Genomic DNA, 17,899 nt, shown 5'->3' on the forward strand with positions numbered 1-17,899 from the left:
CCAAGCCAGAGCCGAGCTAGAATCTTGTTTGGTTCTAAAAGCCACGACTTGAGACGAGCTACTGAGGCACCAACATAGTTGGCATTACAATTGCCCAACAAATGTCACAAAAAATGGTAAAAAGCCTTCAAAATTCAATAAAAGAGCATTCCTTTAACCTGCAGAAGCATTTTACTTTAAATTATTAGATCATGGGTACTCACAAAGATTTTCCAAGGGGTCAAAAAGTTTGGTCTATGATATGTGACAGAGGGCCGCACTGATGCCGCAGTGACTGTCGGGGGGAGGATAATTTGGAGGTAAGGTGTGTGTAGGGGAAGTGAAGCATATATAGCTTGTGGCTGAATTGCACAATGAGAATCCAGGAAACCTGGGATTAATCCCGGCTTCCCCACTTTACCAAATTGTGTGATTTTGGGTAATTGTTTTATTTCACTTTCCCTGCTGTTTTTTGTTATCATATGTAAGAGCGCCTCAAAATACATGACTGAAAGATGTGTACTGTACAAAACCTTTTCCTATGTTTGATTTAATAAAGTACAATGTTGTTCATTTATAGTAATGAACCCAGCCCACCCAACGAGTGCACATAACAACTGATTTACCTCTTATTTCACTATTGGCATTGTTGCCAGGGTGGGGAATTAATGTTTCTAAATACATGTTTGAAAACGATCACTTTTGAAAAAAAATTCTCAATGAGCTGATATACTCTGATGTACTAAAGTAAAATGGTTATGCATGTTAATGAAATACAATTTTGAAGAGACTTTGACATATTTTGCTGCAAAATGTCTTAAAGGTGTTGCTAAGGTTAAACGGTGCATGATTCCCTAGTTACTTGTTTCTCTAACATCAATTAACCTTTAAACAAATACTTGCCTGCTTATTTAGCATTTTTTAAGGTTTAGTGCTGAGTCGAGTAAACAGCAGCCCAGAGGACCCTTGGGGCCCATGTAAAGGTCAGGAGGGCTGCACTTTGAGTATCAATGTATTAGATTGTATCGCTGCATTGGGGGAAGAAAGAGTCACTAAATATGAACAAAGAAGCATTCATGCTCACTTCCCCGCCCTAACCATGATGCCATCAGTGAAACAAGAGGCAATTCAGTTGTCATGTGCATCATATGGTGGACCTAGGTTGTCAATACAGATGAAGCAGTATTTAAGTCTATTAAAACATTTGCAATAGTGATTTTTATACACTGCACAGCTTGAATTGATGTATTTCATGGTGCTCCCAAATGCAATGATAAAGGAAAAAGAGGCACCATAAAATAGAGTAATTGCCTAGGATCACACCGATTTCATTGCGCGCGCTGAAACGCCAAATGCGTTTCAGCGCACGCAATGAAATTAATTTTACTTATTTATTTAGTTACGTTACTCCGGTCGGCCGTGAGCCGGAGATTACTACCCCTCACCCTGCCCCTCCCCCACCCCGCCTCACCGCCCCGCGGCACTCCCTCCACGAGCCGCTGCTGACAAAGGTTAATTCTTTGTCTTTAATTCTTACAGGATCTACATCAGTACCCTATGCTAAATAAATATACATATTACATAATAAATGATGTTGAAACAAGAAAGCTGTCTAGAAAATAGTGACTAGGGTAACAGTGTGATAAGCAGAAACCACAGGAAGGTTGGGCTCGTTTTTGACTAGAGGTTCCAATTGGACCTCGAGCTGAGCCAGAGCCGGGCATCTGGCTTGAGCTTGACTCAGGCCTTCCCTCACTCGCACACCTCTACTAGAGAGTGTGGGAGAAAGAGTGTTTGTCTGCAGTGTGATCTAGGTGGAGAGCGTTGGATGTCATCCATGAGGACTCGAGGGGTGCTTCTGCTTGTAGATTGGGTTAGAAATATTGGGAGTGTATTTCACATTGTTACATCACATATAAGAAAATAAAAGAGAGATTCATAAAAGAATGAATAGGTGCAGCAGTGCAGCTTGCTGAATTATTTTATTCTTATTTGGGCTGTTCAGAGGTCTACAGCCAACCTATACTTTGCACCCTGGTGGTGTACAAGCCTGTGGCTTTTTCACGGCTGCAGGTTGGTACATATTAATACATAAGTTAGTATACCGTACATATAATACAAATTTATATTTTGTTATTTTTTCTGCTTAACTTACCAAACATATGTGAAAATAGACTGTGAATATCACTCAGTTATATTGCAAGCGTTCTGTGCCTATATATGATAGGTAGGAAGAAAACAAAGGGTTATAAGTGTTTCTGTGAAATATGCACACGCATGCTTTGATTGCTATCAGAAGGCTATACTCTATGTGATGTTTTGAAAAGAATGCGGAGATAGTAGTTACCAAAGTTTAAGGGTCTGTTAAGAAAGGAAAGTTGTTTGGCTCTGTACTTCATGCTAAATCAAGAAATTATGTGTACTCCACTAATTAAAACTGATCATTTTTTTGTATTTTATTAGTTGCAAAATATACAGTGTTCTGCGTGGGTTATTTGGCAAGGCGCCTATTTTAATGTGAGGATTCTGGTGTATTATATGTAGGGCTCCCGGTTTTATGGTATTTATTTTTTCAACATTTCCGTCTGTATTTATCCATATTTATTTTTGCTAATTTTTTCTGTATTTATCCATTTTTATTTTGTGTTTTCTGTATAAATAAAGCTGCAATGGGTATTTTTCCAGTTTTATGTAACTGTTAAAAGTATACTCACATTTGACTGTCCTAATGGTTTCAGCTGTATATAGCGCAGTAGCGTTATCTGAAAACACTTGCATTGTAGGATAGCATAAATAACTGTAGCTCTACACATAATTAAGCTTAATTAGGAAAACTATTGTCTTTTTTCATCTCCCCTTCCTCTCAATCTGTACACCTACTGGCCTGGCACTCATGATTGACAGTAGAAAAAAGCATCCAAAGAAGGCTTATTTTCTGTATTTTTATGTATTTAAAAATAAATACAGACAGCAAAATAAATAGTTTTCTGTCTGTATTTATCTGTAAAAATCAGTAAAAACGGAAAACTGGGAGCCCTAGTTATATGGTATGGTTGTGCAACCCTACCGTGTAATGGACTTGTAAAGCTATTTTGGGTCCAGTCAAGCTCATTTGTAAAACCTTTAGCTCAACCCTGTGTAGCTGTGGGTTTGAGCAGTAAGGTTTAAATGACAGAACTAGTGTAAAGAATTTAGAAGCACCAAACAGGGGAATAAGAAAGTCAACCAACATGAAAAAATTCTGAAACCAATTTGAAAAATAGATCATATTTTTCTAACTTTTTAGACAACAAGATGAGCAAAATCCACTAGAGCGTTCCAGAGGTAAAGATGTTTTTAAGAAAATGAAACTCTAGTTCAAAGTGCAAACAAGCATTGGTAACTGTAAAGTTTAGAAAGTTTTGCAAAGTTTGAAAGGGTTGTGTTTGGCTACTCAGGCCCAAGCTGGGAGACCAATTCCGACAGGAAAAAGGTTGTGGAGGCAATAAGCAGTATTTCAGCAGGTGCCTAGTCACCAAAGCAGTCTCAATTCCAGTTCCACATGTTACATTACAACATCCATAGACTTTAATTAAATGGTCCTGGTGCTGGGGATGCAGGATGCTGAGGATGCTGAATGATGCTCAGGGTGCTGTGTGGTCGATGGGGCTGTTCCTGCAGTTACTACTCAGTCCACCATCCCAAGGTGGGGAAAACTTTGCCACCCGTGGTTGGTGTCCCTCAAATTTCTCTTTGAGCCAATTGAAGGCCACCTGAGTCTAAGTCACCAATCTCCGCACAAAACCAGTCCAGTTGTATCCTTTAGTGAAGGCTGGTGTCTGTCTTTGGCAACCAATCTGGACTCAGACAATATTCTCAGGTCCAGAAGACTCGGGTGCAACATTTGGCCATTGAGGATAGGTCTCTCGAGTTGCCTGTTGGCAGTAAGTGGCAATTTGAGGAGTGTGGCTACTGACTTGACGGAGTGGGCTACTTCAGCTTTTATGGCGCCGGTGCTGGTTCGGGGAAGGGGGTCAGCCAACTGACTCTTGGAGTCTCTTCTTTGGCTTGGGGCTTGGTAGCGACTTTTCCATGAGCCACAGTCACAGTCCTCTGTTTGCTAGCCTAAAGTGTGGCAGGTGCAGTCCAGCAGTCGGTGCAGCCTCTCTTGCCCGGTTCAGGGATCAGCAGGGCAGTCCTTCTTCGGGCCTGCCTCCAGTTCCATGTGATCGGAGGTTCAGGGTGTCAGGGGTGCCATATCTATGCTCAGAAAGTGCCCTGGGAGATGATGCAGTCACGAGCAAATGGGCTACCAGGATCTCTCCCACCATGTGACGACCTCTGGCTATGTGTGGCATCTAGCAATCTCAGAGTTTACAATTCTGCCCACTCCCAAGATGTCTGAACCCTTCCTTGGATATTAGGAGCTTGGTAGCCCATCCTGATGATGTAGCTACCTGTGACCTACCCGTCCATGGGAAAATCGGTTTGGTAACTGGTTTCCCCTCTCTGTTCCTGCAACCAGCCTGTCTACCTGAACAAAGAGGCAGCCCTACATGAGTGTGATCGCCGTTTGCCCATTATAGCTCGCCTTTTGGGCCAATACCCTGTTTGACTTCCTGCAAGAGAGAGGTAGCACCTCTGTGGGCGGCCTCTATAGTTCTTGAGCCTGGGAGTCATTCACATAACTCCCCAGGACGGCAGAAGGCTGCCTCGTGGCCAGCAAAGGTGAAAGGTCACTGGATAAACTGGGCAACAAAGTGACACTTTCTAAAAGTTGCCTTTACATAACTGTGACATTAAATTTGACTTGGGCATCAAGTTTGGTTTAATGCCATGATTAATTTGCTACCTTGAATTACCCATGTTAGCAGTCCCCTTCATAAGTTAGTCTGACTGAGATATCAGCCTGTGAGACTGTATTAGCCAATGGGACTGCTAACATTTCCAAAGCATAAATGACAATTTGGGGAATTTTACTGTTGGGACATATTAAAGTATATGTCCTAACCAATATTGAATAGAGCGCTCTGCCTTAGGGCTCGATAGGCCTTCCTTAGGGGAGATTAGCATAAAATGTTTAAGGAAGTGGGGGCTTTGCCATTGGTTTACATGACAAAGTCAATTAGTGGCTGAGCTCAGAAGACTGTGACAGATTACGGACCCAGAACCTGCTCAGCACCCACTCATACAAACAATGTGTACTACGGGTGAGGGCCGTCATCTGATAAAATGGCTGAGACGGGCCCTAGCATATCTATCATGGGATCCTTTAATAACATTCCGCAGGGCCTGGGAGGATAATATATAGGCAGGGAATGGGCACAAAAGGAATGGATCAGGGCCCTCATTTACCCATGAAAAGTATCCTGTAATGCTTGATTCCAGTACATCCAGCACAATATTCTGCACAGGGCCCACCCCGGCTAGACTCCACAGGATTTTACCAGAATCAGCATCGTCCTGCCCGAGATGTATGTAGTGTGACGCAGACATGGCACACATGTTCTGGAGTTGCCCGCTGGTTAGGGATCTCTGGCTAACAGCCATATACAAGCTTAGTGGAATAATGGGCCGCACAGATCTATATAATATGGCGAGCGCCATGCTGCGGCTATATATGCGCATATTGTGCAGGGGGCACTGCAAACCACTTCATTGATGTATCAATGTTGATGGTCCATAGACTGATTGCCATGAATTAGAAGGCTGGAGTATTGACCGGGGTGGGACATTGGAACACAGCGACACTTAAGTAAGGTAGAGCCAAAACTGTGGTGGGAGGCGGCACGCGGGTTATGAAAGAAACCCATTGCGGCAGACTGGGATGGTCTCATGGGCTCCTTACAGTCACCGCAGGTAAACCCTGACATGCAGGACTGTAGTAGTGGTTTGTTGGAGTACCATGTCCCCTTCATGGGTACTGGCCTTCTCACCCACTTATTAACGTGCAGGAGGTGGGAGGGCGCAGAGAGGATGCGGATCATGTACTTGAATATATTGATTAATAGGAGTTACTATACCAGGGTGAGGGTTGTGAAGGGCCTAAAACCTGCGGGACTGGTCGGACAGCTTCACCCCTCATGAATGTGCTCTGTACGACTAGTTCTACCTTGGCCTATTGTTCGAATTGGTTATATGATTGTATGCTGTGCAGAACTGTCTCCCCTGATTAGACTGTAAATGCATAACATGCTTACAAGGGCAGCGGCGGGATTACTGCCTGCATTGATGTGCTTTGCCGGCTGGCATGTGCTGGTCTGCATACGATGGTTAAAAAATACCTGACAAAGTCGAACTAGCAGCTTTTATTCTGCTCTTCCAGGCTACAGTGGCAGGTGGGAGCAATTTTGTACTTTGTCACACGCAGATGGCACAATCAGTGCTGCAACCCCAGGTGAACACTTTAACTTACATGCCCTGGGTACTGCTGGAACCATATACTATGGATTTATTAGTAAATAAGATTTTTTCAATTGGGGGTAGCCAATTCCACAAACATTTTGTAATGTGTTAGAACACTGGTACTAGAGTCTGTTAAGCAGGCCTCAGAGAACTGTCAAAGTCTAAAACCCAGAAGCTAGTAGTCCAAATGGGGGTAAAACGAGAGGGGAACCTACAAAAAGCCTGTTTCCTCACAATTAATATTGATATTTATAAAGACTGTGATAATAGGAGTGTGGGGCACTTGGTTCGATATTCAATAGGCATCCACAAAACCTCGTTGTAAAGACAAATTCTATATTGCGTGTCCCAAAGACTAATCAGCATTATAATTGCATTATAATTGCTGTACCAACTTCATTGATATACTTTTTCGGCATACGAGACATTTAATTTGTAATGGATGTAGGCAAATAATACCAGCGATAGGTGCAATGAGAGGTCGAAATGTGTTCATTTAAGATTCCTGTACGAGTCTCTAAAGAGAAGAAGGAATGGTAGTGGGTTATTATGGTAACTGTAATATTTACAGTACTACATTCCATGAAGGCTCATGTCATGACTGTTAAGGGTGCAAACCAAAGTAGTAATTCATTGTATGTCAAAATCCGTAGACATGCTGCACTTAAGCTTGCCAGACATGCAGATGAGTGCAAAGCTGATAGGGTCACAGTTAAAGTGTCCTACCTAGTGTTGCTTGTTGAATGTCACCTGTATGGGACTTGTAGGCTCTTGTGCATGATAGCCTTAGCGGTGCTCCTGACATGCCACTGTAGTTCTGGAGCTGAGTTGCAGAAGAAACTGAGGTAGACAGGCTCACATTTGTCAATAACATCTCCAAGTGAGCTCTTCTAGGCCACTAAATTGGATGTCGACTTATTGGCATGGTCTAAGTTGTAAAGCAATCTTGGTTCAATGCAAAGGGTGAAGAAAATAGTCTACTAAAGATAAATAGCCCTTTAAAGCTCTTCAGAGATCCTGGAGGATAGGAAGTTTTCTGATACCTTTTGGGATTGAGCCCCACCAGTGATTAATTTGGAACAAAATAAGTGTTGGGGCTCTTGTCAGAAGGCATCTTGCACCAGCCCATTTCTCCTGTTAGCGCCGCTTAAAACAGAAGCAGCTACTTACCGTGAAAGTTGGGAGAGCATGTGGTGTAATGGCCAGAGCTGCCGACTTCGGAGCTTGGGAACCAGGTTTGAGTCTCGGCTTGGGCTCACCATCCTGTGATCCTTGGCAAATCCCTTAATCTCCATGGTAAATGAATGTGTCCTTAACTGGTGCTCATGAAAACTTGAAAAGTGCTGGTGTTGATGAATAAGTGCCAGTGCTGAGCACCGGAAACCACTGGCTCAAATTAAGCGATGAGCCCCACAGATTGTCTATCTGTTCTCTAAAGGATGTCCCATCAGTGACAGATGTTCTGAGCTTGGCAATCGTCAAAAGTGTTTCCAACTTCGACCTCAGGGTCCTTCTAAATTGGAAGGTGATGAGTTTGTGTTGCAGAAAAATCATTTTGGCTTCATGAACAGATCGAATTGTAACGCTGAGAGCCTTGAAGCAAATAAGTATGGCCACTCTGGAGAGCTTTTAGGACAAAGGATATGTGATCACGCTGCTGAAGTAGGAAAAGCAGGGTGTTCTCTCAATGTACTACTTTTTACTGGATTGCAGATGATAATCAGGTTTAGATTATGTTAAAATCACCTTCTTTGGTGTTTGTCGTTTATGGGAAAAGGAATTCTTTAAATATTTATATTACGTATGAAAATAATATTTCCAATACAATTTATGCTCTAATTTTCATCCATTGCATTTGCAGCCAGGGACATCTTAAGGCTTTTGGGGGCCCTGGGCCAATCGTGTTTTGGGGGCCCTTGTGCAGAACAGCTTTGAATTTATGATTCAAGTTTCAGCTCTTTTATGCCCTCTTCGGCCAGGTCACTGACTGTGCACAGGCACAACGGTGCAAGCTATAAATGTATTTACATCTAATATTAAGGAATAGTAGCTTGTGGTTTCAATATTGTACCACAGCAGCAGCTCCCTAATGTTACTGCAAATAATCTCTGTGACCCTCCAATTTCGATTTGATCTAAAATAAACTTTTTTCGATGGATCTTACATGAAACATAAACACATTTTTCTGCAAAATAGCTGTAATATATTCTCACACATCACAAACGTAAACAAAATAAGGAAAACGGTATTTAAAACCATCTGTTTGAAAATTACTTAAGGTTATCAGAGCAAGGAAGCCTCTCTGCAGAATAGAGCTGTCTGTATCAGGGCCCCGGGCCAGAGCCCACTTTGCCCATGGCTTAAAGCATCTCTGTTTGCAGCTGGGGCATTATTACACATAGACTCATCATGCAGTTTCCAGTTTAGGGCCTAAAAGGAAGCGCCTATCTGGCACGGTTAAGGCATGGGATGTTTCTGGAGGTTGCAAAGAAGAGCGGGAATATGTTTTAGACTAGAGTGTCTTGACAAGTACTGGCTCAAAGAAAATGGGACAATTGTAGGCATTCTCCTCCACCAGCCTTTGGTTTCTCACAAAAGATAGGCAAGTGGACGCGAATACCCCAACCAGCGACCCCAATGCGAGCATTGAAACCAAAATCAATGTAATTGCAAGTTAATGTGTATAGTGCCGGGTTCTCCAACCTCTTCTACAGTGAGAGCTACTTGGGATTCATGAAAATCATCCTGAGCTGCTAGCAAACATAGCAAATGTTACAGTAAATACCTTATCAGACATGGTCATCAGATCATTTTTATTGTTTGTATATCTTGATTCCAACTCATGCAGTCCTAAATTTGGGATACTCTGCTCTTTCGTCCCCGTCAGAGCTTATACACACATACAAGGAAATGTCGGAGAGCAGAGCTGCACCAAATTTGGCAGCAGCGCGCTCCGACATTTCAAAAACGTAGGGATGCACCGTATTTACAAGAACACGGCAGGTACACCCCGGTGTTTTTGCTGGCGCTAAAATTAGCTGCCTTGCGCCAACGCAGGCACCCTTACACCAGAGTGCAAGGGTGCCTGGGTTGCAGGGATGATTGTTTATGTGCAGAAAGGTGTCCCTTTCTGCACATACACAATCAATATTGGTGATTTCTTACTTCTCTGTGTGCTGCAGAATGCAGCACACATAGAAGTAGGAAATCATCATTATTTATTGATTAATTATGTGCAGGAAGGGACACCTTTCTGCGCATAAACAATCATTATTGGTGTTTTGCTCTTTCTTTGTGTGCTGCAGAATGCAGCACACATAGAAAAAGCAATAACGAAGGGAAATAAAAGTGTCTCTCCTCGATTTACCATTCTAACACTTGCTATTGCAGAATGTATGACGTTACAGCGCATACATTTACAACGCATGCCTTTACATGCAGTTTTTACATCGCAACATCCTTTACAATGCATTCTTTTACATCGCATGCCATTACATTGCATTTTTAGAAACTACCTTTACAACGCATTCCATTACATCGCATTATACCATTACAACGCATACCATTGCATCACATTTAAGGTAGGTGTTGGATAGTGTAGGGGTAAAAATTACTATTCTAACTCCAGTGAGTGCAACAGTAGGGTAAGTGTTGGATAGTGTAGGGGTAAAAATTACTTTTCTAACCCCAGTGAGTGCAACAGCAGGGTAAGTGTCGGATAGTGTAAGGGTACTATGCGTTGTAATGGTATGCGTTGTAATGACTTGCGATGTAATGCCTGCGTTGTAGTGACATGTGTTGTAATGACATGCGTTGTAGTGACATGTGATGTAATGGCTGCGTTGTAATGACATGCGATGTAAAGGATGTTGCGATGTAATGTCTGCGTTGTAAAGGTAGTGCGATGTAATGACTGCGCTGTAAAGGTTGTTTCCCGCTATTGCATGGTGTTAGTTTTTGGCGCTGCCTCAGATTTACATATCCTTGTAAATCTGGGGCAGCGTAAAAAAGAGATGGGTGTTGCAGTGGATTGCCTACAGCAACACCCATTGCACGTCCCTTTCAAGCAAAGTGATGTGTGTAAAAGGGGCCGTATTTCCAAGGTGGTGTTAAGCCACAAAAAGTAGAGTAGCGCCGCTTTGTAAATATGAAGAAGGGCATAGTGCCACCAGAGCGTCCCTAAAAGAGACGTGCTGGTGGTGTTATCCCCTTGTAAGTATACCCCATAGTGTGACTAGCAGTACCAGGTCCCACTGCCGCAGGTGGCTTTGCTGCATGGTGATTTGCTATGTAGCAGGCTTCATGCTGGCAGTCTCATTGTGTGTGTTTGAGCACGGAACCTTGCTATTGGTTAGGATAGCTTCTGCTTCAAGGGTCTGCAACTCAGCAGTGCTCCCTCCCGTGACATACACAAGGTAGCACAGTTAAGCTTCAGACTCTTTGAATCACATACTATAGTAGAATCAATGTCGAAGAGCTACTTTCTGGCAGCTGGTGAGCTACTGGGAGCTCCTGAGCTACCAGTTGGGAAACCCTATAGTGCATCATACCCTATTGTTATGAGCCAAACTGCATTATCGGACAGGTAGTATACTACCCCATGGTGCTTGGTTGTCAGGGTGTGCATTTGCAAAGAGGCCACTATGGTAAGCGTTTTGGTGTGGTCAGGACTGATCAGAGTGGCACTTCTATCCTGTCTGGAGTTGCAGTGCCTGACAGTAAGATGTTTTGTGGACAAGTTAGCGCTAGAGAGTGCACAGTTTACGTTAATCAGCTGATATGATGCACCATGCAGGCCACATGACATACCCTCTATACAACTACTGTGGCCTAAGGAGAAGGGAAAGACCACAGAGAACTCCTATCTGTGCCAGATCCATATTTGTTTTATTTTCTAGATCTCTCTCTTCATGCACCCTTTCTCTCTCATCCTGATGGGCATCTAGTCTTTTGAACTTATGTGCAGAAGCTCAACCACTCTAGAGTTCGGTCTGTCTGCCAGTGCTAGGGGTGAATATTGCTCTACTTTGGCCTGTGCTGAGAAGGAAGCATACACCATATCAACTAGATATACTCTACAAGCCAATACTATATCTGTTTTGTGTGGGAAACAATTGGACTGCTGTTATACTGTATCAAATGTCCGTGTGAGAGAATCATGTACTGCAGATTCCTCTACTGTGCCTGTTCTGTAAGAGAAGCTTGCACTGTTTCTGCTCACCCTGTACTTTTATCTTTTTTAGCGAAGCATGAGAAAACATTTTTAAAATATAAAAGACAAAACAATTGTTTTCATCAATGCTTTTTTATGGAAGACATTACAGTATTTCTGGTCTGCTTCTGTTTAAGGATCTAACTAAGTTTAGCTTGTGTTGCAGAATAGAAAGTAGCATTTCATAAATATTGTGTGGCAGGCAATGCAGCCCTTTACTATATATGTTGCATTTGGGAATGTACCTCTTTCCTGGCTTTGATGACCTGATTGTAGAAATGATATGTCAAGGTTGCAAAATAACTCCTGGATATAGGACTTTGACCTACACTTGTGAGTTTTCACGATTAGACATTTATCAAGGCCTCTGATTTCAATGACTCACAATTGTAATAAACTATTTTGAAGATCATTTTAGACATGTTTATAACATGGTTTGATCCAATGAACACTCTTTAGAACCATTCTAGATATATACTTTCCATTCTTTCATATCACAAATTCCCTCTCTGGGATACCAGCTTAGACAGCAATCTACATTACTGTGATAATGTTTATTAGGCAGGCCAAGCAATACTCCCAAGTGGTTGCTCGTTATGACTGAAGCCGTCAATAAGTCTTGAGTTTGTGGCCAACAGCACCTCATATTATGGGACTTGTACATGTCAGTTCTAAGTATGGAGCTACATGCCTCACCGTACAAACTTGTGTCAGCTAAAAAGTCAAATGACAAGGTTCCCCACATTATGAAACTGATTTCTAGGAGACTTTTGAAAGTTATTTCCCACAGGGTCCTTGTTAGACCTGTCAGCCTTAGGGTGGTCTTCCCCCAAACCTTTTGCTTTCCTCCCCCCATTTTTCCTGATCTTTGGTTCTGCTGGCAGTAGGACTCTACACATGTTACCACTGCTAGCCAGTGCAAAAGTGATTGTGCTCTCTCCTCATAAGATCTCACTATTGTCTGATCCCCAGTTGGCATATTTAATTGTCTTAAAAATCCCTAGAAAAGTGGTACTACGTGTACCTAGCACCTGTACATTAATTGCTACTAGTGGGCCTACCGCACTGGTTGTGCCATGCCCCTAAGTAGCACTTTAAACATGTCTCAGGCATTGCAGAATGTGTGTGTGTGTCTGTGTGCAGTTTTAAGCTGCCATTTTGACCTGGCAGAAAAAGATGTATTGCCAGGCCCAAACCTTCCTTTTCAATACATATAAGTCACCACTAGGATAGGCCCTAAATAGCCCAGAGGACAGGGTGCAGTGTATTTTAAAATTAGGACATGTACTTTCAATCTTTACGTCCTGGTGGTAAAAAATTCTCTAATTCTTTTTCCACTGCTGCAAGGCCTATCTCATCTACAGGATAACATTGGAGTTGCCTTTTTACATTTTATAAGTGTCATTTCCAAATGGGAACAGATAACCAGTTCAAGTTTGGTGTCTCTTGAATCAGAATTTAAAATCCTAACTTATGTGGTCTGTCTCTGGTCACATTACTGGGTGTAGCTGACAACTGGCCTTTATGTATTTGTCCTAGACAGCCATACACAAAGGGAGCTTAGGTGTGTCTGGATGGACCATCACTGGCAGTTTGAAAGGGCGGGGAGTGACACCGCCCCACTTACACTTGAATAGGCTGTGTCCTGTCTCCGCACAAAGGGCTGCATGCTCACAGTTAGTCTGGAGCCAGGACAGGGAAGACAGGATGCTTGGGGACTTAAAAGGGAAACCTCTAGAAGCTTCTCCCCGATTTCAAAGGCACAGCTCGGTATAAATAATGGACCTCAGACACCACCACTGCTGTTCACTCCTTGGGCCTGTGGATGCTCTGCCAGGAAGAAGGGCTTCTGTGCTGCTGAATAACTGCCACTCTGCTAGACTGCACTCAAATGGACTCCTGTTTTGCTGTGCTGACCTGCTGCCTGCTGCCCTCTTGCCTGGGTAAGAAGGACTGGACATGCATCTCTTGAACAGAGAGCCCAGAGTGACCCCATGGGCTAGTTGGCTGGCCTCCTGATCTGAAGCCTCAGGGACATAGTCTTCCAACAACCTTGCATCTGCACCTGGACTCTGCCATCTGGTAATCTACCCCACCACTGGTGTCACCCCAGTCCATGACCCTTAGAAGTGGGCTTAAGGTGCTTTGCCAGCCCCTGTGGATCCAGTAGAACCAACGCATCTCCTCTGCTGCATGGCAAAACCCTGAGCAGAACGGATGCATCACAGCTGGTGCATAGATTGGACCCGTCACATAGACTCACATCTCCGCCGCAGCCCACATTGCCCCCAGAACCACCACTACATGACACATCCTTGGTAAAGGCCCTCACATCTCTTGTCAATGGCAGCATCAATGACAATGTCGAACTCCGCATCACAGCCTCGCAGGTCTTTGGAACCGACACATCACCTCAATTGCGTACTGCATCCTCGACGCCGAACTGCGCATTGTAAGCCCCGTCAACAGATCGCCTTTTGGACCAATAAGCTGTTTTCCTTCCTGCAAGGGAGAGGTAACACCTCCCTCTGTGGGACGCTTTTATTGTTCCTGAACCTGGAAGTCGTTCACACTACTCTCCAGGAGGGCAGAAGTCTGTCTAGTGGCCCAAAACTGTGAAAGGTCACTGCATAAACTCGGCAACAGAATGACACTTTATAAAAGTTGCCTCTCCATAATTGAGACATTAAATTTGACTTGGGCATCAAGTTGGGTTTTATGCCACAATTAATTTGATAACTTGAAGTACTCATGTTAGTAGTCCCATTCAGTGAGATGTCAGCCTGTAAGTCTGTATTAGCCAAAGGGGTTACTAACTTTTCCAAACCAAATTGACAATTTGGGGAGTTTTGCTGTTAGGGCATATTAAATTGTATGTCCTACTTAATAATATACAGCTCTCTGCCTTAGGCTCAATAGGCCTTCCTTAGGGCAGACTCACATAAAATGTTAAACGAAGTCGGGGCTTTGCCATTGGTTTACTCTGAGCTCAGAAGACTGTGGCAGATTACGGACACTGAAGCTGCTCAGCAGCCACTAATACAAACAATGCCTACTATGGGTGAGAGCCATCGTCTGATAACATGGCTGACACGGGCCCTATCATATCTATCACAGGATCCCTTAATAAAACTCTGCAAGGCCTGGGAGAAGGATATAGCCCTGTAATCGACATGAAAGGAATGGGACAGTGCCCTCATATACCCACGATAGGTCTTCCGTAATGCCTGATTGATTCCAGTATATCCAGCACAACATTCTGGACAAGACCTATCTCACCCCGGTGAGTCTCCACAGGATTTTACCAGTATCAGCATCATCCTACCCGATATGTATGGAGACTGAGGCAGACTTGGCACACATGTTCAGGAGTTGCTCGCTGGTTAGGGGCCTCTGGCTAGCAGCCATGGACAAGCTTAGCAAAATAACAGGCCTCACCGATCTTTATAAAATGGTGAGTGCCATGCTTGTGCTACATAAGCCCAGATGTGCAGGGGGCACTGCATTGATTTAGCATTGTTGATGGTCCATAGACTGATTGCCATGCATTAGATGGCTGGAGTATTACCCGGGGTAGGACATTGGAATGTGGTAACACTTAAGTGGCGTAGACCCGAAGCTGTGGCGCTAAGGCAGAAGAAGGCACGAGGGTTATGAAAGAAATCCAACTTCGACCTCAGGGTCCTTCTAAGTTGGAAGGTGATGAGTTTGTGTTGCAGAAAAATCATTTTAGCGTCATAAACAGATCGATGTGTAACGCTGAGAGCCTTGAAGGAATAAGTATGTCCAGCGGGACACTCTGGATAACTTTTAGGACAAAGGATATGTGATCACACTGCTGAAGTAGGAAAAGCAGGGTGTACCCTCCATTTAGTACTTTTTACAGGATTGCAGAATGATAATCAAGTGTAGATTAAGATGTTAAATTCACCTTCCTTGGTGTTTGTCGTTTATGGGAAAAGGAATGCTTTAAATATTTATATTACGTATAAAAATATTATTTTTAATACAATTTAAGCTTTAATATTTTAATCCATAACATTTGCAGGTGGGGCATTATTACACATAAGCTCATCATGCAGTTCCAGTTTAGTGCCTTAAATGAAGCGCCTATCTAGCGCGGTTAGGCAAGCGATGTTTCTGGAGCCTTCAAAGGACAGGGGCAATATGTTTCAGAATAGAAAAAAATAAGTGTCCTGACAAGTTCTAGCTCAAGGAAAACGGGACAATTGTAGGCATTCTCTTCCACCAGCCTTTGGTTTCCCACAAAGGATAGGCAAAGGCTCTTCCTCAGAGCCAGTGGACTCGAATACCTCAACCAGTGACCCTAGTGCAAACATTCAACCAAAATCAATGTAATTGTAATTTAATTTGTATAGTGCCGGGGTCTCCAACCTCTTCTACAGTGTGAACTACTTTTGATTAATGAAAATCGTCCTGAGATACTAACAAACAAAACAACTGCTACAGTAGATACTACATCAGACATGGTCATCAGATTATTTTTTATTAAGTTTCCATATCTTGATTCCAACTCATGCAGACCTAAAGTTGGGACACTCTGCTCTTTCGTTCCTGCCAGAGGTTATACACACATACAAGATCATGTAGGAGCGCGGAGCTGCGCCAAATTTGGAAGCGCTGCGCTATGACATTTCCAAAACGCAGGGATACACTGTATTTACAAGAATATTACGCACCCATGTATTTACTCCAGCACTGGCACTAAAATGTACTGCCTGGAGCCAATGCAGGCCCCCTTGCACCATTGTGCAAGGGGGCCTGTGTTGCAGGGAATGATTGTTCATTTACAGGACGGTGTTCCGTCCGTTACATAAACAATCCATAATGGCGATTTGTAACTTCTATGTGTGCTACAGAACACATAGAAAAAGCAAAAACGCGGAGGAATAACAGTATTTAGCCATTCTAACGCCTGCTAATGCATGGCATTTGATTTCGGCACTGCCTCAGATTTACACATCCGTGTGAATCTGGGGCAGCGTCAAAAAGCAATGGGTGTTGCGGTAGAACCCCCACAGCAACACCCCTTGCACGCCCCTTTCATGCAACGTGATGCATTTAAAGGGGTTGTATTTACAAGGCGACGTTAGGCTTCAAAAAATGGCTTAATGATGCTTTGTAAATATTGAGAAGGACATAGCGCCACCAGAACGTCGCTAAAAGTGATGTTCTGGTGGTGCTATCCCCTTGTAAATATACCCCATAGTGTAACTAACAGTACCAGGTCCCACTGCATCAGGTGGCTTTGCTGCATGACCATTTACTATGTAGAAGGCTTCATGCTGGCAGTCTCATTGTGTGAGTTTGAGCATGGAACCTTGCTATTGGTTTGGCTGGCTTCTACTTCAAGGGTCGACAATTCAGCAGTCATCTGCACAAGGTACCACCGTTAAGCTTCAGACTCTTTGAATCATATACTAGGCTATACTCCATGTCGAAGAGCTACTTTCTGGCAGCTGCCGAGCTACTGGGAGCTCCTGAGCTACCTGTTAGGGAACCCGATAGTACATCATATCCTATTGTTATGTGCGAAAATACATTATTGGACAGGTAGTATGCTACGCCATGGGGGAGTGCTTGGTTGTCAGGGTGTGCACTTTCGAAAAGGCCAGTATGGTAAGCATTTTGGTGTGGTCAGGAGTGATCAGAGTGGCACTCTTATCCTGTCTTGAGTTGCAGCGCTTGACAGTATGAAGGTTTAAAGGCAAGTGGGAGATTGAGAGTGCACAGTTTACGTTAGTCAGCTGATATGATTTACCATGCAGGTCACATGACATTCCCTCTTTAAATCTACTGTGGTCTAAGGAGAAGGGACAGACCACAGAGAACTCCTAAACTGTGCCAGATCCATATTTTTTCTGTTTTCTAGATCTCTCTTCATGCACCCTTTCTCTCTCATCCTGATGGGCATCTAGTCTTTTTCTTTTGAACTTATCTGCAGAAGCTCAACCACTCTGGAGTTCGGTCTGTCTGCCAGTGCTAGGGGTGAATATTGCTCTACTTTGGCCTGTGCTGAGAAGGAAGCATACACCATATCAACTAGATATACTCTACAAGCCAGTACTATATCTGTTTTGTGTGGGAAACAATTTGACAGCTGTTATGCTGTATCAAATGTATGTGTGAGAGAATCATGCACTGCAGATGCCTCTATTTTGCCTACTCTTTGAGGGAAGCTTGCACTGTTTCTGCTCACCCTGTACGTTTCTTTATTTTAGTGAAGCAGGAGGGAAACATTTTACAATATAAAAGACACAACTATTGTTTTTGTCAATGCTTTTTTATGCAAGACATTAAAGT

Source organism: Triturus cristatus, chromosome 9 (assembly GCF_964204655.1).
Source record: "Triturus cristatus chromosome 9, aTriCri1.1, whole genome shotgun sequence".
Taxonomy (NCBI): Eukaryota; Metazoa; Chordata; class Amphibia; order Caudata; family Salamandridae; genus Triturus; species Triturus cristatus.